This window comes from Hibiscus syriacus, unplaced genomic scaffold (assembly GCF_006381635.1).
Source record: "Hibiscus syriacus cultivar Baekdansim isolate YM2019G1 unplaced genomic scaffold, ASM638163v2 tig00117046_pilon, whole genome shotgun sequence".
Taxonomy (NCBI): domain Eukaryota; kingdom Viridiplantae; phylum Streptophyta; class Magnoliopsida; order Malvales; family Malvaceae; genus Hibiscus; species Hibiscus syriacus.
Window position 1 is genome coordinate 170,656 of NW_024063536.1, and position 26,805 is coordinate 197,460.

A 26,805-nucleotide genomic window follows, 5' to 3' on the forward strand; every position below is an offset into this window, starting at 1 on the left:
TATTTTTTCATTCATCTGGTTTTGTGATGAATATAAGTTGTTTTTATTAATATTATATCAATATCCTCTTCTTTCATACTTATATAGCATTTGCAGACGCAAGCAATTGATTTTGGACAGAGAAGCTGATTGAACAAATCAAATATCTAGTTCTTTTTTAATTACTCTGTTTATGTTTTGTTGCATTTTTTTAGTCTCTAGGTTATTCTGGGGGTAATATTTCCAGTTCCTTGTTTCTTTTTTCCCCACAAACCTCTCTTTCTCCTCGATCCCCTCTTGCTTCTTGTTTCTGTTATCCCTTTTCTTGGTCTTCATTTCTTATGCAATGATCTTATTTCATTCCTCGTAACATATAGTTGTTAGACATAACCTTTAACGGTCTATATCCCTGTTATTCATAATTAAAACTAAGTACAACACTCTAAAATATTTATTTGCAAATGTACTACTGCGTCACTTTCTTATACTCTTGAATTGGTTCTTAGACCTTTGGTGATTATGACTTGTTTAAGTATTATTTGTGAATTTAATGACAATACATGCACTTTCATGATAATATGCAAAGTACCACCTTGTTGAACAGGGAAAAGGTTCTGATGCTGCTGCTACAATGGGCACTGAAGAGCTATATACGCTGCTGAAGCCTCAGACAACAATGATTTGTTAGATAGAATTCTTCCTGAAACTGTCTCCGATTACGTAGATTTGTTCAAGGCTCATATTGATGCAGGTGGCTCAGGTTCTTTTGATCAGCAAATGTATAAAGAATTTATTCAACTTTAATATTCTAATTTTACCAAATAATTTTAGGGGTGAACTACCACTTTGCATCTCGACAGCTACTATTGCTAGGTGAAATGCTTGATTTTTTGATTCTACAATCAGAAAGATAGCTAGTTCCTTTGTGCAGGTGTCGTAACCGTTTTTTTGGCGGAACAATCGTTTAATGTTTAAAAAATAGTTTCGACTTTAATTTTGGAAAAATCTGGTAGTTTTGAATTAATTTGGATAGAGTTGAAAAGAGTCGCCATCGACCTTTGGGTTAGGTAGGTCAAACACTTAAAAATATCTTTTAAAAACAATTTTAAGAAAAATCATTTTAAGACAAATCATTTTAAGACAAAAATTGGTATGTGTTTACCAAAAATTTGATTAAAATGGGTTCGGGAGTCAGTTACACGTGGGGAAGGATTAGCACCCCCACAGCGCCCAAAATTGGTACTGTTTCGCTTACACGTTGTCGTAAATAGTGGAAATCCTGAATCAAATATCAAGTTAAAATATGATACATTTATTAAATATTGATTAACTTGCTTCAAATTAATTTTACTAGAATAAGAAATCTTGAAAACATGAACTTAAAGTATTAAAATAACTTAAACGAAAATTTAAGGGATTAAATAGCAAAAACATACATTTAAATGACAAAAATAGAAAAAATAAAAATTTGTAGAATAGAACCACAAATATAAATAAAAGAGTTTCTATCATGTAATCTAATATATCAAACCAACCCCCCACTTGTTTTCAATAATTGCATCCGTTTTCTTTATAAGGAAAACACATCTAGCAAATATTAATTTATGGGGTCTAACTTAATGTTGTTATTAAATAATGCTTAATTAATTATTATTTATATGACATTAAAGTCAAAATTGAAAGACAATGGCATGTGAACTGTCGGCAAGCATGGTTTCCAACTTTCAAATATCATCAAAATTAACATTATTTTATTCATACTTTTTTTTCTCTTACTTTTATAATATTCTAATATTATAAACTAATAAAATAATTATTAAAACTTATGGACAACATAAACTATATACTTCGTTTATAATTTTCTTTTAAAATTGAAATCAATTAATCTATTGCAAATTTCTTAAATCAAAATATTAAATAATACCTATACTAAAAGTAAAAATAATCCAAGAAAAAAAACCTTAGAAAAAAATAAACAAAAAAAATTACAAGGATTAAATAATAATTAAACCTAATGCTAGATATTGACTAAAATGAATTATTTACTAATATGGTATCTAAATTCGAATATTAATAAAAATTATAAAATAAATAAATTAGGACTAAAAAGAAACATGCAGAAATATAGAATCCTAATGTCTAAACAACAAAAATTAAATAAATTAACATTTAGACTAAAATTAAATGAACATAAAATAAAAAGACAAAATTGTAAACTCACAAACTATTAATTAGGGACTAAAATGATGAAATTAAAACATACAGCTTAATTTAAGATTTATCCTAAAATACAAAATAATGACTAAAATACAAGTTTCATAAACCAAGAGAATAATTTATAATATATACGAAATCCATGTAGTAATATTCAAGTGATCAAAATATAATATTACAAATGTGACACATGGAATATAATATAAATAAAATATAATAGGTAACTATATCATAAATGTACAAAACAAGGAAGTCGTTTAAGTATAATTAACCCATAATAAAATTACAAACAAGTCCCTTGTTAAACTACGTCGTTTTAACAATTGTATATAACTCTAAAACAAAGCCAAAAATTGGCTAAACACTTCATTTTACCCAGTTTCAAAACTGAGAAAGGAGAGAATTTGAAATTCTCTCCACTTATTCATCGGAGAGGAGAGAACACCTGCCGCTGATGGCGGCATACATCGGACTTACTGTGGTCAGAGGGACCAAATGGTCCCAAAAGCTTCCTCTCGCTCCCTACTTCCCGATTATCCCCTTAATTCGGCCTATAAACAACCCTACAAGTCTAGATCTAGAATAATACCTTTCGAAAAACACCACTCTGACGACTTTTTGATACTTCTCCGATCAAGGTAAGGGTTATATCCCTCTCTCTTTGTTTTTTTTCTTTTTTCTGTTCGAAAGCCCCCAGTTCGAATATGGCCTCACCGTTACCCCCTCCTTCGAATGGTTACCTCCTTTTATACTGAAATTTTGTTGTTGCTTAATGGATGTTGCAATGGTATACGAAATAGTGGTAGGGTATTTTAGGTGATAATACCTAAATTTCGGGATTTAATTTGTTTTAAAATGTTTTAGTGGATGTTTATGATGGATGGTTGATTCAACTGACATGGTTTTGTGGTTGCTGATGTAGGCAATGACGACTATGACCTTTGGTGACTGGTGACTCGGCGATGACTCGGTGGTGGTTTGGTCGTCGTGGCGTCCGGCTGGAGCATGCGGCGACGTGGGCAGTGAACTGGTCAATGTTGGAGGCGGCTGAAGATAATTAGGGTAAACCCTAATCTGCATCTGGGTTACTTGAACAGGTCTGGAACTGGGTTTGGGTCAGCATCTTAGTGTTGGACTTGTAATGGACTATTGGCTTTTGATTTGTAATTTGGGCTGCACATTAAGCCTGCCAAATATGTAAATAAAATGATATTAATAATAATAATAATAATAAATATAATAATAAATATAATAATAAATATAATAATAATAAATATAATAATAATATTTTTTTAAGTCTGGTAAAAAACGGGTGTCTACAGCTGCCCCTCTTTGCACATTCTTGTGTTAACAAGAATAGGACAAAGATGAAAAAGACAACCAGTTTTTGTCCGGCTCTTTTTTTTTGGTTTTGAAATTTGTTGTTGATTCGAAATGTCGTGAATCAAACAATGGAAATGTTGAAAACATCCAGCACTGAAGGTCTTACGGATGGCCCAAAGGACTTATCATCTTGCTCGAAAGACTTATAGATGACCCGAATGATTTAAAAATCAAGAAACCCCCGAAGGCTTAGTTTCTTAAAATCTCATTTGAAAACATCCTGCACTGAAGGTCTTATGGATGGCCCGAAGGACTTACGCATCATGCTCTGAAGACTTATTGATGGCCCGGAGGACTTACAAATCAAGAAACCCCCAAAGGCTTAGTTTCTAAAATATCATTTGAAAACATCCTGCACTGAAGGTCTTATGGATGGCCCGGAGGACTTACACATCATGCTCGGAAGACTTACTGATGGCCCGGAGGACTTACAAATCAAGAAACCCCCAAAGGCTTAGTTTTTAAAATATCATTTGAAAACATCCTGCACTGAAGGTCTTAAGGATGGCCCGGAGGACTTACGCATCATGCTCGGAAGACTTATTGATGGCCCGGAGGACTTACAAATCAAGAAACCCCCGAAGGGTTAGTTTCTAAAATATCATTTGAAAATATCATGTTATTTGGGTAACGTGACCCCACATCAAAGTAATGATTCTTCTTGGATTGGGCTCCTCAATTCTTGAGGTTTTTCCGATCGAAATATAATTCCCTTCATTCAAGGCTTGAATTATGTCTTTTTCTTCTATTCTTTTCTTGGAAAACCTGTAAAAAATATGCTTTGATCCATGCAATATGAATGCAACATGTAATGCATGACTTTCTTACGTGCAGAAATATTTATCAGTAATCATCTTTTGACTTCAAAACAAAGATCTTGGTCTTACTTCACTCTTGTATGGAGTTGGCCCCTAACATCAGCATGGTCAAACTAATCTTGTGGAACAATCATGTCCCTCTCATATTCTATCTTTTGTATTGCTTCTTCAACATGATTCTAGAAGAAGTACTTCCTCATTTGAAATCTTATTGCAATCTAGTAGATGACTGGGCACCTTACATGTCTTTGACTTGATTTTTCACCCAGAATTGTTTCTCTAGAGTCATTGGCTAACTGTAGCATGAAGTATTCATTTATCTGGGTAAGCTCTGCTTGTGTTCATCTTTCGACCTTGGCACTCAAGGTGACTGGGGTCATTGGTTTGAATCTTGTTAACGAAATCTGGCTTTGGTAATGCCTCAATGTGGGTTCTCATGGCTCTCTTTGTGCCAAAATATTTATCTTGAAGGTTCTTGCTCTTGTATCGCTAACCTGTAATGTTAACGAATAACTTGAGGGCTTCTCTTCATGATGCCATCATCAGATCGACACTTAAGGAATGATCAATTCCTCTAACATGATTATCTTCCACCTTTGCTATGAGCTAGGATATGTGTCACCTAAGGCGATCATCTGATTCTTACAATGTCACATTGAAGAGTTAGAAGTTCCGTCCTCTAGTCCTTATGATCTCTCAGACTATCTTCTTTCAAGAAATGCTTCATTATTCTGGAATTGTTTGCTCTTTTCTTCGCTAGAGGTAGAATGAGCTTTATCAGCTTCAAGAACCTTTTTCACTTGAGACTGTCCTGCTTGAAAATGTTTCTCTTTCTTTTATTTTAAAAATGTGAAAAAATGTTATCATTTTCTTCTGACTCACAATCAAAACAAATTGTAAAACGAGAATTCATTGAATATCAAATAAACTAAATTTTCTTTCAATCCTTCAAAAATTATATACATTTGAAAAGTGTAAAGATTAATACTGATAAAAGGCTTAGGCTGACTTAGGAAGGTAATGTGTTTCAGTTTAATTTGCGGAGGTAATGTGTTTCAGGTAGGCTTATTGAGTTCTCGATTCAGGTGTTCATTGATCTGATGAAGCAACAATCATGCTTCTCTTCTAGAAATGTTCACTGGTTCCCAGTCCTCGCGAGCGCCTTTGGACTGTGCAATGCTTTATCAAGAGATGTATAAGATTCTCCTTCTATACAATGGTTGACAATCTTCGTGTTCGAGTTGCCTTTTCAGGTTTTCAACTCAAATCCTACTTTGGTTTCAAGACATCATCTAAAATTATGTCTTGAACCCTCCTTTTATTTTTCCCCTATCATGCATTAAAAATTTTAGAAAACTAATTTTTGCAAATAAAATTAACCCTGAGGGGCAAAATAAAATTTGAAGATAATATCTCTACTTTAAATCCATGTATAATTAGAATGGAATTTTCAGGCACGTAACGTAGGCTAGGGTTCATGGTTATCAAAGAAAAGGATAAAAAGGCCCAAACAAGTGTTTAAGGGTAATTGAACCAAAGATAATTCATTCTGATGCCTTCAATCTTGCCTTGCTTGACTTGGATATGCTTTGCTACTTGTATTTCATCATTTCTTTTTTCGGATCCCTCTAGACTGTCAATTATGTTATATTTCCAGCATTTCTTACGCTTCTTGTTGAATATGAATCTTTGAACTTGATAAACCTTAAAACTTGAGGTTCAATGAATCATCCATCTTGATTCAATTTAATTTCTTTTTTCATTTTTTTTCATTTTTTTTTTTTTTTCTTTTTCTTTTCTTTCTTTTTTTCTTTTTTTTTTTTTTTTTTTCTCTCTGATGGATGAGTATAAGACTTCAATTGCTTTGAGTACCTCCTTTTACTCTTGTATTCTTTATTATTGACTGGATTTGATCTTCAAGCACCTCATATTTGACCTGCCTTGTGGTTCAAAACTCTCTTTATTTTATGGAGATTTGCCTTCGTAATAAAACTGGATTGACAATTTTTATTCATGCGAACAGATATCCTTCACCTTGCCCCCCAATGTGAAGGGTGATCCTTGGTTAGGATTGAATCAGAAAAAAATCATCCAGGCTCAAATGGGGACAACAAAAGATATTTTTTCTCTTTTTGCGAAGGGATAAATGAAAGAATGTCGTTCATCATCTCATACACGAAAGTCTTTGTAAAAGAGGTATCCCCAGGGGGTGAGTTTTCAGGATTAACCTTATTTACATGAAAACAATGCATGATAGAATTTTTCAATGATTTCCTTTATTTATACTTCAGTTTGCTCCTAGTATGCCCCAATTATTCGAATTCTCAAAACTTGATCCACAACACTACATCTTGTCTTTCTTGCAGGAAAGGTCCTCGTCATGCCCCCAGGATTTATTGAGGATGGGAAACGAATGTTGGTTCTATGTCTATGAAGGGAAATATGTGACTTTAAAGTCTTTATTCTGAAAAAGGTATTGTTATTGAAAGGTTATTTCTATCTGGGAAGGTAAAAATACAGATTTCTGTGCCTCGGGGAGGATAAGAGCATGACTTTATTATTTCGAAGGAAGTGATATCAAAGTTCGGTCTTTTGGGAGTAGATGTGTGTTGTTTCGGGTAAAGAACCCAACAATGGTTATTTCGGTTTTGGATGGGGTATGAAAGGTCTAATCTTGCCCCTTGTCAAATATCTATAATTAATAAAGTAGTAAAAGAACCTTTAATTCATTTGATATTCAAAGAATTACAAGATTAAAACTTGATTTATTGCTCATAATCTTAGAAAATGAGTTTATTTAAAAATCCTTTCAAAAAGCTAGGAAAAAAGGACAAAAACAAGTCCTAAACAAGATACTGCAAATGACATAAAGTTTCATGATGGATGAAATGATTTCTGCATAGTCAGGATGTCCCCATTACTCATCTGATGCAATGGCGTTCAATTCGATCAGATGTTACATATTGGCTCTGATGCCCCATTCGAGTTTGTCATCCATTGTTCAACCAACTCTCAAGTTAACGTTCTATTACTGACGAGCATCTCTATTTTTTTCATCAATTGACTGCAACTTTCCGTAGAATGCCCAGATGCCCCCATGTGGAAATCACAAACACTGTCTTCGTCATAACTATGACCAGAAGGATTCGGTATTACTTTCATCAGTCTCGGAGTGATATGCTAACTTTTAACAAGATGCAAGAATAATTCTGATATGGGTGTCTGGAACACCTCCAATTTTTTTCTAACTCAAGGAATATTCTTTGGTTGATCTGAGTGACCTCTCTTGCGGCTGTGGGGGATCTGGACGTGACATTCATTTACCTCATTATCTTTTGATTTTTGAGTAGTTGATCCTTCGGAGGTAGTCTTCAAATTCCCCTTGGCGATTACATACTCTATTTGTTCCCCACTTGACACAAGATTTTCAAAATCGTTTGTTGAATTTGCAAGCAACAACTCAAAGAAAGATCCGGAAGGGTGCTATGAAACATACGTGACATTTCCTTTTTTAGCATCAGAGGCTGTACTTGAGCCGCCATGCTTCTCCATCTCAGTGCGTATTCTCTAAAGCCTTCAGTAGCTTTCATCTTCAATTTCTGGAGATCTTGACGATTTGGAGCCAAGTCTTTAACATATTTATATTGATCCAAGAAAACATTGGCCAAATCGATCCATGACTTAATTTGGTTTCTGCTCAAGCGGTTATACCACACCATTGCTGGTCCTGCAAGACTTTCGTGGAAGCAATGAATTAGTAAATTATCGTCATTCAAGTACCCCTCCATCTTTTTATAGAACATCTTCAAATGTATTAAAGGGCAACTGGTACCATCATATTTTTCAAACTTAGTGTTTAAAACATTTTGATATTTCGATATAACAAATTAAGTTAAATGAATTTTAAGATTTTCCAAAATGATTTTCTAAGTATATCGATATAATTATTCGAATATCAAAACATTACTCCAAATATTTCAAAATTCATTTTTAATCCTTACTTAAGTGTAAAATTAAGTTTTAATCTTAAAACAATTTCAAAATAATCTTTCAAAGTATTTCGAACCATTTCAAAGCCAAAAATTCCAGATTGCTCAGAGGGAACCGATTCCCCCCAAGGGGGTACCGATCCCCCCAAGGGGGTACCGATCCCCCCTGAATGGTTTGGCTCCGAGATTTCCAGAATGCTCGGAGGGAACCGATTCCCCCATAGGGGGTACGATTCCCCCCTGTTCAAACGGTCGAAATATTTGAATTTTACACTTAGGGAACCGATCCCCTATGAGGGGGAACCGATTCCCCCCACGCTCCAAGCATTTTTATTAAATGTTTTCACACTTAAACGGCTATATTATCTTCATTAATTATCCCCAACGTTCAGAAGTGATTCAAGGTGTATTTAAACAAGTTCTTAAGCCCTTGTTCAACAAGAAATCATAGAGAAACAAGAGAGAAAGCATCAAACACCAAGTTTGTGCAAATCAAGCCAATTTTCCTTTCAATATTCATTTTGCTTTCAAGAACACCATTTGTGCTCATTTGTAATTATCTTTGAGTGTTCTTTTCTTGTTCTAGAATTGTGCAAACATCTTACCTTGTGAGGTTTTCCTTGTAAGTTTGCAAATTTGTAATCTTCTCTTTGAGAAAGAGTGTTCTCAAGAATTGGGGTATATTCTTGAGGGTGTTGTAAGGTTATCTCTTTGGCCTCAAAAGAAAGAACAAATTAGTGAATTTGTTGGGAAATCCTTAGTGTGGATAGCTAAGGTAGTGGACGTAGACTTTGATTGAGAAAGTCGAACCACTCTAAATCGCTGTGTAATTACTTTCAATTTTCTGCAAAAGCTTCCACCAAATTTTTAATTGCCAATTCACCCCCCTCTTGGCCAAATCTGTCAATTGATTAACTCAACAATTGGCATCAGAGCCTAACTCATTTGAAGGTTTAATCGCCTCTTGAGTCGATTCGGGAAGAGTTATATCAATTATCAAAGTCATCAATGGCCTCCGCTTCAAACTTCGACTCTGGTCTCGATTCGATGCCCGTCAACAAGCCTCCTTTCTTCAATGGAGCCAACTATTCTTATTGGAAGAATAGAATGATGTACTTCATTCAAGCAAGTGACATGGGAGCATGGAATGCTGTAGAAGAAGGATACATCAAACCTCTCACTCATCCAAGGTTGTGGAGTGAAGGAGAGACAAGAATGTTCCAGCTCAACTCCAAAGCCATCCATATCATTTTTTGTGCTCTTGGACCAGATGAATACGGAAGAGTTTCATCGTGTACAACCGCAAAAAAAATATGGGACAAACTTCAAGTAACTCATGAAGGTACCGATGAGGTAAAGAAATCTAAAATTAGTATTCTAACGCATAGCTATGAAAATTTCAGGATGAAACCAAATGAAGATATCAAAGCTATGACGGGTAGATTTTCAACGATTGTCAATGGTCTCAAATCATATGGAGAGATCATTTCAAATGAAAAGCTTGTGAGGAAGTTAGTCTACTCCCTCCCAAAATCGTGGCAATCAAAGAAGACGACAATCATCGAGTCTAAGGACTTAACGTCCTTAACTCTTGAAGAGCTAATTGGGTCACTCCTGACTCATGAAATGATGCTCGAAGATGAGGTGAACCTCGACAAAATTGACGAGACACCAAAGGAGAAGGAGAAGAAGAAAAACATTGGAGTTGCTCTCAAATCCTCAAAAGATGAGAGTGATTCGAATAACGATGACGATGACGAGGAAATGGCATTATTTGCCAAACGGTTCAGAAAAATGATGAGACCTTATCGAGGAAGAAAATTCAAACGAAATGAAGGCCTAAAAATGAACCGAAAGAGAAGACCCAATCATTTGCTACGAATGCAAAAAGCCAGGGCATGTTAAATATGATTGCCCACAATTGAAGAAAAAGGGTCAATCAAAGAATAAGCACAAGGCTCATGTGGCTACATGGAGCGATGAAGAAAGTTCGATGAAGAGGAACAAGAAGTAGCTAACTGTGCTTGATGGCATTTGGGGAAGATTCTAAGGTAACTTCTAACTCATCCGATTTTGATGATTTATCCTATGATGAGTTATTAGAGGATTATAATGGGTTGGCTTGATTATGAGAAATTATATTTAAAATATAAAAACGATGTTTCAAAATTGAAAAATGAAAACAAACTCATATCCAAACAACAACGATCTTGAAAGTAAAATCAAAGATTTGCAAATCAAACTAGAAGAGTTTGAAAAGAAAAAATTAGATTTGCAAAATTTACTTTCAAAGATCAATGATGATCATCAAAAGAAAATTGATGATCTTAAAATTTCTTTTGATAAAGTTGGAACAAAACATTTTGAAAAAGGTGGAAATTCAAAATCCAACTTTGTTAGAAAAAGTTTTAGAAACTACAATCATAGAGGTCCCCAAAGAACCTCTAATGGAAAAATCATTAGAAGTATGTGGGTTCCTAAAGAACTCATTACTACTAAAGATAAAAATATCCTACACAAATGGATACCTAAGGGGACTAGGATTTTGGAAACTAATGAATATGGACCCAAAAGAATTTGGGTACCAAAAATCAAAAATTAATCTATGTTTGTAGGGAAAGGAGCATTACTACAAGGCACGGGAAACAAATTCAAATTCATGGTACCTTGATAGTGGATGCTCAAGACACATGACCGGAGACAAAAGCCGGTTCATTGAGCTTAACGCTAAAAATGGAGGAGAAGTGACTTTTGGAGACAATTCAAAAGGTCACATTGAAGGTATTGGTACAATAGGTAATACCTCTTCCATACAAATTAAGAATGTTTTATATGTGAATGGATTAAAGCATAATCTATTGAGTATTAGTCAATTATGCGATAAAGGATTCAATGTCTTATTTGAAATTAATGGTTGTAAAGTCATTGACATTGCATCTAATCGGATTATGCTTATTGGTCATAGAATAGGGAACATTTACATGGTGCATTTAGATTCTTTTGATATGACTAATTTATGCCTAGTTGCTAAGGATGAACATGATAGTTGGTTATGGCATAGAGACTAGGACATGCTAGTATGAGTGTTTTGCAACGGCTAATTCAAGGTGATTTAGTTCGAGGGTTGCCTAAGCTTAAATTTTATAATGATAAAATCTGTGATGCTTGTGCTAAAGGAAAACAAAAGCGTGTTTCTTTTAAATCTATTAATGACGTATCAACTAGTAGAGTATTACAATTGATCCATGTAATCTTTTTGGGCCAACTAGGACTACTAGCTTGGGTGGAAAACAATATGCATTTGTCTTGGTAGATGACTATTCTAGATATACTTGGGTTCTATTTTTAAGTACTAAAGATGAAGCATTAGAACAGTTCATCACATTTTCAAAAATAATCCAAAATGAAAAGGGTTACTCTATAACTAGTGTTAGGAGTGATCATGGCACTGAATTTGAAAATCTTGGATTTATTGAATTTTGTAATTCTAATGGTATTAGTCATAATTTTTCAGCACCTAGAACCCCTCAACAAAATGGAGTTGTTAAGAGGAAAAATCAAACTTTAGAAGAAATGGCTAGAACCATGCTTTGTGAAAATAATTTGCCAAAATATTTTTGGGCGGAAAGCCACAAATACTGCTTGTTATGTTATTAATCGAGTAATGATTAGGCCAATTTTAAAGAAAACTCCATATGAAATTTTCAAAAATAAAAAACTAACATTAGCTATTTTCATCCTTTTGGATGTAAATGTTTTGTTTTAAACAACGGTAAAGAAAACCTTGGCAAATTTGATGCTAAAAGTGATGAAGGAATTTTTCTGGGTTACTCCTTAAATTCTAAAGCTTATCGAGTATTTAATAAAATAACTTTAGTTGTAGAAGAGTCTATACATGTTGTTTTCGATGATAATCCCCTTCCAAGGAAGGATTCTTGTGTGAATGATGATGTAGGTGTTATAAATACAAATGATGTTAGACATGAAGTTGGAGAACCATCATCAAAGGAAGAAACGAAAAATGAGGAAACTCATGATCCTCTTGAGAATCCAACCATTGAAGAAAGGGAAGTATCTTATCCAAGAGAGTACAACTATGTCAAGGGTGGTGAGATTATAGGTGATCCATCCAAAGGGGTAACAACTAGATCTTCTCTTAGAAATATTTGTAATTATGTTGCATTTATTTCATGCATAGAGCCTAAGAATATTAAAGAAGCATTAAATGATGAACATTGGATTATGGCTATGCAAGAAGAATTAAATCAATTTGAGAGAAGTAAAATATGGACATTAGTTGAAAGGCCTAGTAATAAATCTACTGTAGTACTAGATGGGTATTTAGGAATAAGCTTGATGAGAGTGGTAATATAGTGAGAAACAAGGCTAGACTTGTTGCTCAAGGGTATACTCAAGAAGAGGGTATAGACTATGATGAAACATATGCTCCCGTAGCTAGGATGGAAGCAATTAGAATGTTATTAGCATTTGCATGTTTTCATGAATTTAAATTATATCAAATGGATGTTAAAAGTGCATTTTTAAATGGTTTTATAAAAGAAGAAGTGTATGTGGAACAACCTCCAGGATTTGAAGATTCAAAATTTCCAGATCATGTTCTTAAATTGACAAAAGCTCTTTATGGTTTAAAACAAGCTCCTAGAGCTTGGTATGAAAAATTGTCAAATTTTTTAATTGAAAAAGGTTTTTCAAAAGGAAAGGTTGACACTACATTGTTTTTAAAGCATAAAGGTAAAGATTTATTAGTAGTTCAAATTTATGTTGATGATATAATATTTGGTTCTACTAATGATGTTCTTTGCCAAGAATTTTCTAAGCTAATACAAAGTGAGTTTGAGATGAGCATGATGGGGGAGCTCTCATTTTTCTTGGGACTCCAAATCAAGCAAAGAAAAGATGGCATCTTCATTAATCAAGCTAAGTACGTCAAAGATATGCTCAAGAAGTTTGGACTGGAAAATGAGAAACCTCATGACACTCCAATGAGCTCTTCAACAAAGCTTGACTTAGATGAAGGAGGTAAATGTGTAGATGTTAAATTATATAGGTCAATGATTGAATCTCTACTTTATCTAACTGCAAGTAGACCAGACATTATGTTTAGTGTTTGCTTATGTGCTAGATTTCAATCATGCCCTAAGGAATCACATTTACTAGGTGTTAAGAGAATCTTTAGATACCTTAAGGACACTCCTAGTTTAGGACTTTGGTATCCTAGAGACTCTAGCTTTAGCTTGCATGCTTTTTCTGATGCGGATTATGGAGGATGCAAATTAGATAGGAAAAGCACCTCCGGTACTTGCCAATTCCTTGGAAATATGCTGATTTCTTGGTTTTCAAAGAAACAAAATTGTGTTGCATTATCTACCACTGAAGCAGAATATATTTCAATCGGTAGTTGTTGTGCACAAGTTTTATGGATGAAACAACAACTTTTTGATTATGGAATTGAAGTAGGTACTATTCCTATCAAGTGTAACAATACTAGTGCTATTTGTCTCACTAAAAATCCCATCCAACACTCTAGAACTAAACACATTGAAATTAGACATCACTTCATTAGAGACCATGTCACTAAGGAAGATGTAGTTCTAGAATTTGTTGATACTTTGCATCAATTAGCGGATATTTTTACAAAACCCTTAGATAAGGAAAGATTTTGGACACTTAGGAGAGAATAGGTTTAACTGACCTATCTTCACTTAGTGTTTAAAATAATTAAGCACTTTTAATAAATATTGAAAAATGCTCATAATAGTAATTTTTGATTGCATTCATTACTATTAGTTAGGGGGAGTTTATGATTCTTGATTAAAAAAATTAACTTTATGTTCAAATATTGATTAAAGATTAATTTAATTGTTTGAACATAATTTTTTTCAATATATGAGTTGCCTATACCACTAGAGAAGACTAATTTAGCATTTTGTGTGCTTAAAAGTCGGATTTTAGCATTTTGGTGCAGAGGGAATCGATCCCCCCATGAGGGAACCGATTCCCCTTTGAAGGGGAATCGATTACCCCCCACAGGGGAATCGATACCCCCCTGGGGTTCTGTTAAAATCGGGCAGAACACCCCAAAACCCAAAACCTTTCTGCCGTTTCTCACCCTCAAACACTCAAATCTCCATTCTTGCCTCAAATCATTGATTTTAATCGGAATTCACTTCAAATATCATCTCCTAAACTTGAAATCATCATTAAAATCGTGCAAACAACATCTAAATCCCCTCAATCTTCATCTTTCAAGGTAAATTTTTCTAAACTCTCTGTTTCATTGATTTTGAACATATGATTAGTTTTAATTAGTTCTAGGTTGAAATAGTGATCGGGCATTGATTGTTTAGTGATTAGAAACTAGATGTTACAACTAATTTCATCAAAAACACAAGAATTTTCCAAAAATTTTAAATTTTCGAAATTAAAAATTTTTTTTTGTTGTTTTTCAAATTATTGTGTTTTGATTAGGTTATGTTGTTGTTATGAAAACTATAATATATTGTTTCTCAAAACCATATTTTTCAAAAGTTTTCAAAAAATTTGCCCATTAGGATTGATTTAGAGAACCTTGAAATATTGAGGGCTCAATTAAGTTTTGGAATTAATTGAATTGCATACATTTGTTTTTAAAATTGCAGGTTATCAATCTATTCCGATTTCCTTCACCATATCTAATCCTAAACGTGCTAGGTCTTCATCTAGTCATTCTAGTCGTCAACCAAATCCTCCTCCTATTCCTCAAAATCTATTCCAAATCTTGATCCTAACTTGACTATCCAAAATTCTTGTTTCAATCAACCGGTCCTAAAGATTATCGTTATTGGTTTTACCAATATTTTACTCGTATAAGATTAGGGAAGAACGTATCCCATCTCTTCAAGCTATGGTTGCTATTAACTTTAAATATCTCCCTATCTTGCACGAATGGAAATTTGATAAACTTTTCGAACTTGAACCCATTGTCTATCATCAACTTGTTCGTATCTTCTACTGTAATGTTTTGTATCAAAAATCGTGACAAAACCAAAACAATAGGAGTACATTCCTACCTCCTAGGTCAATATTTCCATCTTGATCCGGATTACATAGCCAATGCCTTAGGCTTGGATAATGAAGATTTATCAAATGAAAAACAAGTTTTAGGCTCACGATATAAACGAAATGATAGTGCAAGTGTTCTAGATCTTCATGAGCGTTTTCTTCATCTCATGATCACTTGGTGGTTTCGACCATCCGGGGGTCATTATTCCACTCTCATAGCTTTAGACCTTTGGTGGTTGCATTGTTTTGAACACAACATAAAAATAAACCTTTCCGAGATTATCTTTGCTGAGATCGTTGAAACCGTTAACCTAGTGCCAAATAAGAAACTCTGTTCTTCACTAGTTTACGGTTGTATCCTTAGTAATCTCTTTTCTAAAGCCGAGCTTCGAGTTGGTCTAGATGCCGCTTTTCCTCTTAAGAAACAAATCAATTTCTTTCTTTAACAAGAGCGGGATGGGTCAAAAATAAAGAAACCGGTGAATGGGTTCGATCTTCTGCAACTACTCCGGGAGCTAGTTCTTCACAAGCTCCACCCGAAGCTGACGAAGATCTCGAGCTTGAGCAATTAATGCGAGACATCGATGAAGCTGAAGATGAACCTGAGCAGCCCGAGGAGCATCCCGAAGAGCAAGCACAACAATCGACTCAAATGCCTCCATATTTTCAATCTTTTATGGAGACATTTGATTACCGATATGCGACCATGGATTCGTGCTTTAATTCAATAGAGTCTCATTTAATCACAATGGGAACTCAACAATTAGAAATTCTTCAGGAAATACGTGCAAATAATGAAGCAACCAACGCACGTATTAATGACCTCACTAACGAAATGACCGCTATGCGAGCTCGTTTTCCTCATCCTGACCCGGATATATGATTAAATGTTTTACTTTGAACTCCAAATTTATTGTTTTAACATTTTTGAATATTTTGAAATGTTTGAATTTGTGGATTGTGAATTTGTTTGGATTTATGGATGGTGTGAACTTATATGTTTATTGCATCATTTATCATTATTAGCAATATGACCAATTTTACCATATCACATTGTTTATGAATATTGATTATGGAACTAATGGCTAACGTTTCTCTTGATTGTGATCTTAGCAGCTTATGCATACATATACCTAATCAATTGGCTAAATGTTTTTCACGTTTCTTTGAATCTTTTTGATTTAACAAAAAGGGGGAGAAGTGTGTGTTTTAAGTGTGTTTTAAAAATGATAAATGGAGAAGTGTTAAAGTAAGGGGGAGTAATTTCAAAACTTGATTTCAAAATCTTAAAATTACTAAAATGTTTTGTTATATCAAAAAGGGGGAGATTGTTGAAAACATTTTGATATTTCGATATAACAAATTAAGTTAAATGAATTTTAAGATTTTCCAAAATGATTTTCTAAGTATATTCGATATAATTATTCGAATATCAAAACATTACTCCAAATATTTCAAAAATCATTTTTAATCCTTACTTAAGTGTAAAATTAAGTTTTAATCTTAAAACAATTTCAAAATAATCTTTCAAAGTATTTCGAACCATTTCAAAGCCAAAAATTCCAGATTGCTCAGAGGGAACCGATTCCCCCCAAGGGGGTATCGATCCCCCCCTAAATGGTTTAGCTTCGAGATTTCCAGAATGCTCGGAGGGAACCGATTCCCCCCTATTCAAACGGTCAAAATATTTGAATTTTACACTTAGAGAACCGATCCCCTATGAGGGGGAACCGATTCCCCCCATGCTCCAAGTATTTTTATTAAATGTTTTCACACTTAAACGGCTATATTATCTTCATTAATTATCCCCAACGTTCAGAAGTGATTCAAGGTGTATTTAAACAAGTTATGAAGCCCTTGATCAACAAGAAATCATAGAGAAACAAGAGAGAAAGCATCAAACACCTTTGTGCAAATCAAGCCAATTTTCCTTTCAATATTCATTTTGCTTTCAAGAACACCATTTGTGCTCATTTGTAATTATCTTTGAGTGTTCTTTTCTTGTTCTAGAATTGTGCAAACATCTTACCTTGTGAGGTTTTCCTTGTAAGTTTGCAAATTTGTAATCTTCTCTTTGAGAAAGAGTGTTCTCAAGAATTGGAGTATATTCTTGAGGGTGTTGTAAGGTTATCTCTTTGGCCTCAAAAGAAAGAACAAATTAGTGAATTTGTTGGAAATCCTTAGTGTGGATAGCTAAGGTAGTGGACGTAGACTTTGATTGAGAAAGTCGAACCACTCTAAATCGCTGTGCATTTACTTTCAATTTTCTGCAAAAGCTTCCACCAAATTTTTAATTGCCAATTCACCCCCCTCTTGGCCAAATCGTCAATTGATTAACTCAACACTTAGGTACCCTAAACTTATGGGGAATGACCAAAGTGGGGACTAAGCTTAATTCTCTTGCGTCTAAGTTTGCACGAGATGCCTCACCAGCTTTTATTGCCTTAATCGACCCTTCTAACTGCTTAATTCTTCATTTGACATGCTCAATGACCGCGAGATCTTTCCCTCCAGCCCCATAGGATGCCCCAGGGTGGTCAACCAACCTTGATGTGCCAATTTGTTGATGTCTCTCAGCAGACACCTTTTCTCGGTTATCAACCAATATAGCCAATACTCTAGTCATCTGACCCAATACTTCTTCTTGAGAGACTAAGGCTTGACTCTTTATCCTCTGTTGCAGATGGTCGTTTGATACCGCATTTAATCCTGTAACTCTCCTTGGGACTGCTCTATTCCTTCTAACCTCTTATCCATCGAGAGTGGAAGAAAAATGTAAATGGGTGATCTTGGTATTACTGTCATGTAAGCTTTCAAAAATTAATCTGATGATTTTTTATATTAACAATGTATTTAAAAATTAAATCAAAATAAATGCAATGCATGCAAAAGAAAGATGTCAATCCAGAGTAACCATCCTAAAATGATTTTCATTGATCACAAAAGGTTTTAGTACATCGGATAACCAAGCTACAGATAATGAATAACTTTAGCTCCTAATTTTTCTATCTCATGTAGGAGCCAGGTTGTCTTCCAAGCATGGTCTGGTGTTGAGTCATCAATCTGCTTCAAATCCCCTGCAAAGGCAGCTAAGTCGACCAACTTGTGAGCCACGTTGCTTGCTTGAGTAATTGCTTCATTTATCGCGTTATCTTTTTTCTCCAGTTTACATTTAAACTCTTGAAGCTGTAGGCGATATTGGTCATTTTCTTTTTCAAAAGACTCGACACGATCATAAAGTTCTCATGCCAAGTTCTTACAGTCAACTATTAGTTCGGTCAATGTTTTATTTTCAGCTTTACTAGCTTCTAACTTGGTTTTTGAGTCAATGAAAGAGGTTGTCCACAATTCAATCTTCTTTTTCCAAAGCCCCAAATCTTGTAAGGCTCCCTACGTTCACCTTCTGCAATCTGCAGATCTTGAGAGTACTTCTTAGCCCGTCCTTCATGCATTTTGCAATTTATTTTCCATCGTTCAAAATCATTTTTTAATTTAGAGGCCTCATTTACCCACTCTCCCAGAATAATGCCTAAACCAATACTTTGGAAGGTTTGACTGATTCTTTGAAACTATCTTTCATAGCTTCCAAATCTTTGTTATGAATGTCATTTTCTCTCTGCAACTGTTGTACTTGAGCTTCGTATTTCAGCAGATGCTCTTCATTTTGGCTTTTCTCACTTATGCTTTTGTCATTAGACTTCATTGGCTTCACTTTAATCAGATGTTCAGTTATTGAACCAGGATGACATTCCTTCTCGAATTCCAGTATTCCATGCTCTATTAGGCAATAAACTCGATGTTTAAATGCCACACAGGTATCAATATAATGTCCTTGGGCTCTTGCGTGATATTCACATTGGCATTGGCATTGTACCACTCTGAATACGGAGGTTGTAGAGGCTTCACATACTGCGGGGTCACTTCTCGTGCTTCTAGAAACTTAATATACAAATCTCCATATGCGATAGGAATAAGATCAAAGTCAGGTTCACTCCCTCCTATATCTCGGTCATTCATGAGGCGCGTCTCTCATTTGAAGTGATTATATGTTTTTTCTTCCTCCATATTTCCTTGAAAGTTTACAGTTGTCACTGTTTCTTTTGTACCTCCTGATAACTTATTGATGCGGGCAATGATTGTGCGAGGCTTCTTAAGTTTGCTTGGGTCACTTTGTTCACAAGTAGCCTCTTGTGTTACATTTTTATTTTTGTCGAGTTCTTCCTCTAATTGCACATCAACCTCTTTTCCTTTGGCCATCATATTTATTCTATCATTATCTTGGACATTTGTTCCCTCATTTGTTGCAGTTCTCTTTGTTCTTATTCAGACATGTGATCCTCGAATGTACCATTCTCTGTTTTTATTAGAACTTCTTTCGAATGCCATTTCTTGGTTGTATCATGGTTTGCCTGATTATGAAACCCCTTGTCCATTGTGAAAACCTTTTAATTGGTGACTACTCAGAATTGACACCTTTTATGTCATGAACATGTGATGCAAGAAAAAAAACAACATATAAATTAGTTAGTACAAAAATGAGAATAAGATGACAAGAATTATTATAGGAGCAAATAACAAAATAAATAAATTAATAAGCTAATGCAAAACGAGAATGCAAATGCTAATACAAATGCACAAGGTGTTAATCCCGAAAGTGACCACCATAGAACAACCTTCATTTAGACAACAAGATTTTATTACACTATATAGTCAAAATACAATTGTAACTTTTCATTTCCTTGAGTCGTACTCTTCATGGAATCTAACATTGCATCCAAAGTTTTTGGTGTACTTTATCACATTTGACGATGTCTGATGTCCTTAAATTGAATCTTGAAATCTCCATTTTTACTTCCAATGCGAAGTAGTCTTCATGTCTTTGTGAAGGGTCTTCTCGTCCTTGATATGACTGTATCTGTCTCCTGAGGGAGCATCTCAACCTTTGCACCTTTAAAGGAAGTCTTCAATCAGCTTTATATTTCTTCATTCATCGGATGACCTTCTTCATGGATCATTTGAACATTTTTGGATCTCCCGATATTGACTACATGGTTAAGAATTTCTTGTCTCATTATGACCAGCCTTCTTATTAGTCAATCACTTGCGAATTAACACCTTTGGATGACATGAAGATGCAAATGCAATAAATCCATAAAACCAAAATAGGTTAGTACACATAATATAAACAAAATAATAAAACCTACCCTCACATGCTAACTACCCAATCATGCTTTAATAGATCCTACCCAACATGATATCTACCCCCATGCTTTGTCATTTACAAAAAATCCTAACCGCATGATATTTAATTCGTATACTTTTTTGAAAAACAAACCTAACCACATGATCTCTAATTCACATGCATTTATTCGAAAGGAAAAATATATTCTACGAATTTAAAGCAAAAGGGTTTAGAAACACTCCTCCTATATGTACACTTAATTTTGAGTACCTACTGGCAGATAGAGGTTCAGTATAGTTATACCTAGGGTGACCGTTCTATGGTTCATTATATGCATGGTTTCATCTCTATAAGGGAAAATGTAATCGAATTGTCCTTGATGTTAGTGCCCCTTTGGGCTGCCAAACCCTCAATCCTCACCCATTATAGGCTTAAATGGATCGAGTTCAATTCAAGAGGATACATTCCCTTATGCCTATGCGGAGAATAAATTTACACGAAGACATAAGGTATATGAATCCCGAAGGTTACTTGCTAGGCCTGCACGGAGAATAAATTCTCACAAAGGCGTCGCTTTGCCCCCACTTAGAAAGGTTCGGAGCTCGGGTATAGAGCTTATGTTATGCAAATGCCGTGACGTGTGTGAGAATGAACATTCAATCCTTTGACTCAAAAGGAAAACAACACCACTCGATAAAAATTTGGACAAATCTGAAAGAAAAAAAAAATCAAATGTTAGTATGACAATAAAAAATGAAGCAATTAAAAAACTTCAATAAATGAATCATAAGTTAACTAAAGACTTGAACTCATAATTTTCACCACAACAACAATGAGTAAGCGACTTACAGACTGACTCTCTAAAAATCCCCAGCAGAGTCGCCAATCTGTCGTAACCATTTTTTCGGCGGAACAATTGTTTAATGTTTAAAAAACAGTTTCGACTTTAATTTTGAAAAAATCTGGTAGTTTTGAATTAATTTGGATAGAATTGAAAAGAGTCGCCATCGACCTCTGGGTTAGGTAGGTCGAACACCTAAAAATGTCTTTTAAAAACAATTTTAAGAAAAATCATTTTAAGACAAAAATTGGTCTGCGTTTACCAAAAATTCGATTAAAATGGGTTCGGGAGTCGGTTACACGTGGGGAAGGATTAGCACCCCTACAGCGCCCAAAATTGGTACTGTTTCGCTTACACGTGGTCGTAAATAGTGGAAATCCTGAATCAAATATCAAGTTAAAATATGATACATTTATTAAATATTGATTAACTTGCTTCAAATTAATTTTACTCGAATAAGAAATCTTGAAAACATGAACTTAAAGGATTAAAATAACATAAACGAAAATTTAAGGATTACATAGAAAAACATACATTTAAATGACAAAAATAGAAAAAATAAAAATTCGTAGAATAGAACCACAAATATAAATAAAAGAGTTTCTATCATGTAATCTAATATATCAAACCAACCCCACTTATTTTCAATAATTGCATCCGTTCTTCTTTATAAGGAAAACACATCCCATATGAATACAAAACCTTGTAGAAAACATTAATTTATGGGGTCTAATTTATATGCTATTATTAAATAATGTTTAATTAATTAATTATTTATATTTATGACATTAAAGTCAAAATTGAAAGACAATGGCATGTGAACTGTCGGCAAGCATGGTTTCCAACTTTCAAATATCATCAAAATTAATATTATTTTATTCATACTTTTTTCTCTTACTTTTATAATATTCTAATATTATAAACTAATAAAATAATTATTAAAACTTATGGACAACATAAACTATATACTTCGTTTATAATTTTCTTTTGAAATTGAAATCAATTAATCTATTGCAAATTTCTTAAATCAAAATATTAAATAATACCTATACTAAAAGTAAAAATAATCCAAGAATAAAAAACCTTAGAAAAAAATAAACAAAAAAATTACAAGGATTAAATAATAATTAAACCTAATGCTAGATATTGACTAAAATGAATTATTTACTAATATGTATCTAAATTCGAATATTAATAAAAATTATAAAATAACTAAATTAGGACTAAAAAGAAACATGCAGAAATATAGAATCCTAATGTCTAAACAACAAAAAATAAATAAATTAACATTTAGACTAAAATTAAATGAACATAAAATAAAAAGACAAAATTGTAAACTCACAAACTATTAATTAGGGACTAAAATGATGAAATTAAAACATACAACTTAATTTAAGATTTATCCTAAAATACAAAATAATGACTAAAATACAAGTTTCATAAACCAAGAGAATAATTTATAATATATACGAAATCCATGTAGTAATATTCAAGTGATCAAAATATAATATTTACAAATGTGACACATGGAATATAATATAAATTAAATATAATAGGTAACCATATCATAAATGTACAAAACAAGGAAGTCGTTTAAGTATAATTAACCCACAATAAAATTACAAACAAGTCCCTTGTTAAACTACGTCGTTTTAACAATTGTATATAACTCTAAAACAAAGCCAAAAATTGGCTAAACACTTCATTTTACTCAATTTCAAAACTGAGAAAGGAGAGAATTTCAAATTCTCTCCACTTATTCATCGGAGAGGAGAGGATCACCCGTCACCGACGGCGGCGTACGGCAGACTTACAGTGGTCAGAGGGGCCAAATGGTCCCAAAAGTTTCCTTGCTCCCTACTTCCCGATTATCCCCTTAATTCGGCCTATAAACAACCCTACAAGTCTAGATCTAGAATAATACCTTTCGAAAAATACCACTCCGACGACTTTTTGATGCTTCTTCGATCAAGGTAAGGGTTTTATCCCTCTCTCTTTGTTTTTTTTCTTTTTTTGTTCGAAAGCCCCCTGTTCGAATATGGCCACACTATTCCCCCCTCATTCGAATGGTTACCTCCTTTTATATTGAAATTTTGTTGTTGCTTAATGGATGTTGCACTGGTATACGAAATAGTGGTAGGGTATATTAGGTGATAATACCTAAATTTCAGGATTTAATTTGGTTTTAAAATGTTTTAGTGGATGTTTATAATGGATGGTTGATTAGCTGACATGGTTTTATGGTTGCTGATATAGGCGATGACGACCATGAGCATTGGTGACTGGTGACTCGGCGATGACTTGGTGGTGGTTTGGTCGTCGTGGCGTCCGGCTGAAGCATGCGGCGGCGTGGGCAGTGAACTGGTCACTGTTGGAGGCGGCTGAAGATAATTAGGGTAAACCTTAATCTGTATCTGGGTTACTTGAACATGTCTGGAACTGGGTTTGGGTCAGCATCTTAGTGTTGGACTTGTAATGGACTGTTGGCTTTTGATTTGTAATTTGGGCTGCACATTAAGTCTGCCAAATATGTAAATAAAATGATATTAATAATAATAATAATAAATATAATAATAATCTTTTTTTAAGTCTGGTCAAAAACGGGTGTCTACAGCAGGACTTACTGCACAAGCCTCTTGAACATGAAGTGGATGATGAAGGCAACAGAGTTGTGATTGGAGATGGCATAAATCTGGGTGGCGACCGAGATTGGGTTGTTGCAGTGGCAAGGTTGGCTAGGAGTTTCACTCTGCTGCTGGTCCTTGCAGGGAGAGAACTGCTGACTTTATAAAATGGATGCACTGCCTCACTGTTACTGGTCTTCTATTGGAAAATGCAAAATCATTCCATTGGAGTATTGAACTTACTGAACTGCTTCAATCTGTTGGTTTTTTGGCAAAATCCCACATTGGTTGTGTATAAGGAGGAGGGGAAATTCTTTTGTTATAAATAGAGCCCTCTTCCTCCTTAGTTTAGTATCCCACAAATATAAGCCTTCTTCACTATTAAAGGCTATTGTACTCTTTCTCTCTTTGAAATATTTACTCTATTAGTGAAATATTATTTTAGTAGTGTTCGAGGAGGTAGGCATAATTTTGGCCTAACCTCGTTAAATTTTGGTGTTCTCTTTATGTCTATTTAATAGCTATTATCGGGTATAGTTGTTGTTAATTATTTTCCTATTAAAATTACTTGTCTTGGTAGTTCTGTCTAAGGAAAGTGGATTTTAAGAGGGACCATTGTGACCCCTCCTCTTTCTTGGGAATCTACCTTGGGGTGATTTTTAGTACAACGTTTTCACACTAGTCACCTAGATAATAGTTTTCAAGGTGAATTTATTATTATTGGTGGAAATTAACCCGAATCCACAACAATTGGTATCAAAGTTCTTGGTTTATTTTAGTATGCTCTGTGGTTGCGGCTTAGGTTGATCTTCACATCAGAAAAAATTTCCTTGGGGTAATTGACATTCCACATTGGCAACTATTAAATAGAATTTATAGCAGAAATGGCAGACGACACAAAAACATCCGCAAGAAATGTTGTGACAAATTTTAGATTTGCAATGGAGATTTTTTATGGCACCGGTCATTTCGGCATGTGGCAAAGTGAGGTTCTAGATGCCCTATTTCAGCAGGGTCTAGACAGTGCTATTGAAGGAGAGAAACCAGATGATGTTGAGGAGAAAAAATGGAAGAGGATCAATAGATTGGCATGTGGTACTATTTGATCGTGTCTTTCTAGAGAGAAGAAGTATGCATTTTCTAAGGAAACTTCTGCAAGTAAATTGTGGAAGGCATTGGAGGAGAAATTTTTGAAGAAAAGCGGTCAGAACAAGCTCTACATGAAAAAGAGATTGTTCCGCTTCAACTATGTACCAGGTACCACTATGAATGATCACATTACTAGCTTTAATCAGCTGGTTACTGATCTGATGAATATGGACGTGACTTTTGAAGACGAAGATCTGGCTCTGATGTTGATGGGATCACTTCCTAATGAGTTTGAGTATCTTGAAACTACTCTACTTCATGGGAAAGTTGATGTGTCTCTCAGTGAAGTAACTGCTATATTGTATAGTTATGAATTGAGAAAGAAAGACAAACAAGAAAATACAAGTGTCGAAGCAGAAGCTCTTGTTGTTAGAGGTCGTTCGAAGAGTCAGAATAAAGGAAGGAGAGGGAGATCGAAGTCAAAGTCCAGATTGAGCAAAGATGAATGCGCCTTTTGTCGAGAAAAAGGGCACTGGAAGAAAGAATGTCCCAGGCTAAAGAATAAAGGCAAACCTGAAAGGGGAAAGGCTGTCTCAGAATCAAATGTGGTCAAGTATGATGATACAGATTCAGATTTCGCATTTGCTGCTACGCCATCAACCAGGTGTTCCAGTTCATGGCTGTTAGATTTAGCTTGTAGCCACCATATGACCCCCAATAGAGAATGGTTCTTTGATTTTAAAGAACTAAAAGGTGGAATTGTCTACACAGTAAATAACTCCCCTCTTGACACACATGGGATTGGTTCAATTCATTTGAGGAATCAGGATGGATCAATCAGAACCTTAACAGTGTCCATTATGTACCAGATTTAATGAGAAATCTCATCTCTGTGGGAACCTTAGAGTCAAAAGGTTTAGAAGTGAGGGCAAAAGATGAGATTATGAGGATTATCTCTGGTGCACTGGTGATAATGAAGGGAATCCAGAAAAGAAACAATGTGTATTACTTTCTGGGTAGTACAATTGTTGGGACAGCAGCATGGATAGCTTCTACTGATGAACAGGAGTCAGAAACAACCAGGTTATGGCATATGCGCTTGGGGCATGTTGGTGAAAAATCCTTGAAATTGATGATAGATCAAGGATTATTGAAGGGTGCTCGGGCTTGCAAATTAGCTTTTTGTGAGCATTGCATCAAAGGGAAGAAGACGAGGGTGAAATTTAGAACAACAATCCATGATACTAAAGGTATTTTGGATTATGTTCATTCAGATGTATGGAAGCCTTCCAAGATAACTTCATTGGGAGGAACACACTATTATGTCACCTTTGTTGATGATTTTTCCCGGAGAGTTTGGGTGTATACAATGAAGACAAAGGATGAGGTGCTAGGATTTTTCCTTAAATGGAAAAAGATGGTGGAGACTCAAACAGGCAGAAAAATCAAACGTCTCCGTACAGACAATGGTGGAGAGTACAAAAATGATCCATTTCTGAAAGTCTGTGAAGAAGAAGGTATTGTCAGGCATTTCACTGTCAGATCTACACCACAACAGAATGGGGGTGGCAGAGCGTATGAACCGGACATTAGTGGAGAAGGTTCGGTGTATGTTGTCTAATAC

General features: G+C 34.6%; 1 pseudogene; it reads left to right on the forward strand.

Moving 5' to 3' along the window:
- The window catches only part of LOC120197106, a 33,626-nt pseudogene that overhangs the window by 1,256 nt on the left and 5,565 nt on the right, over positions 1-26,805 (forward strand).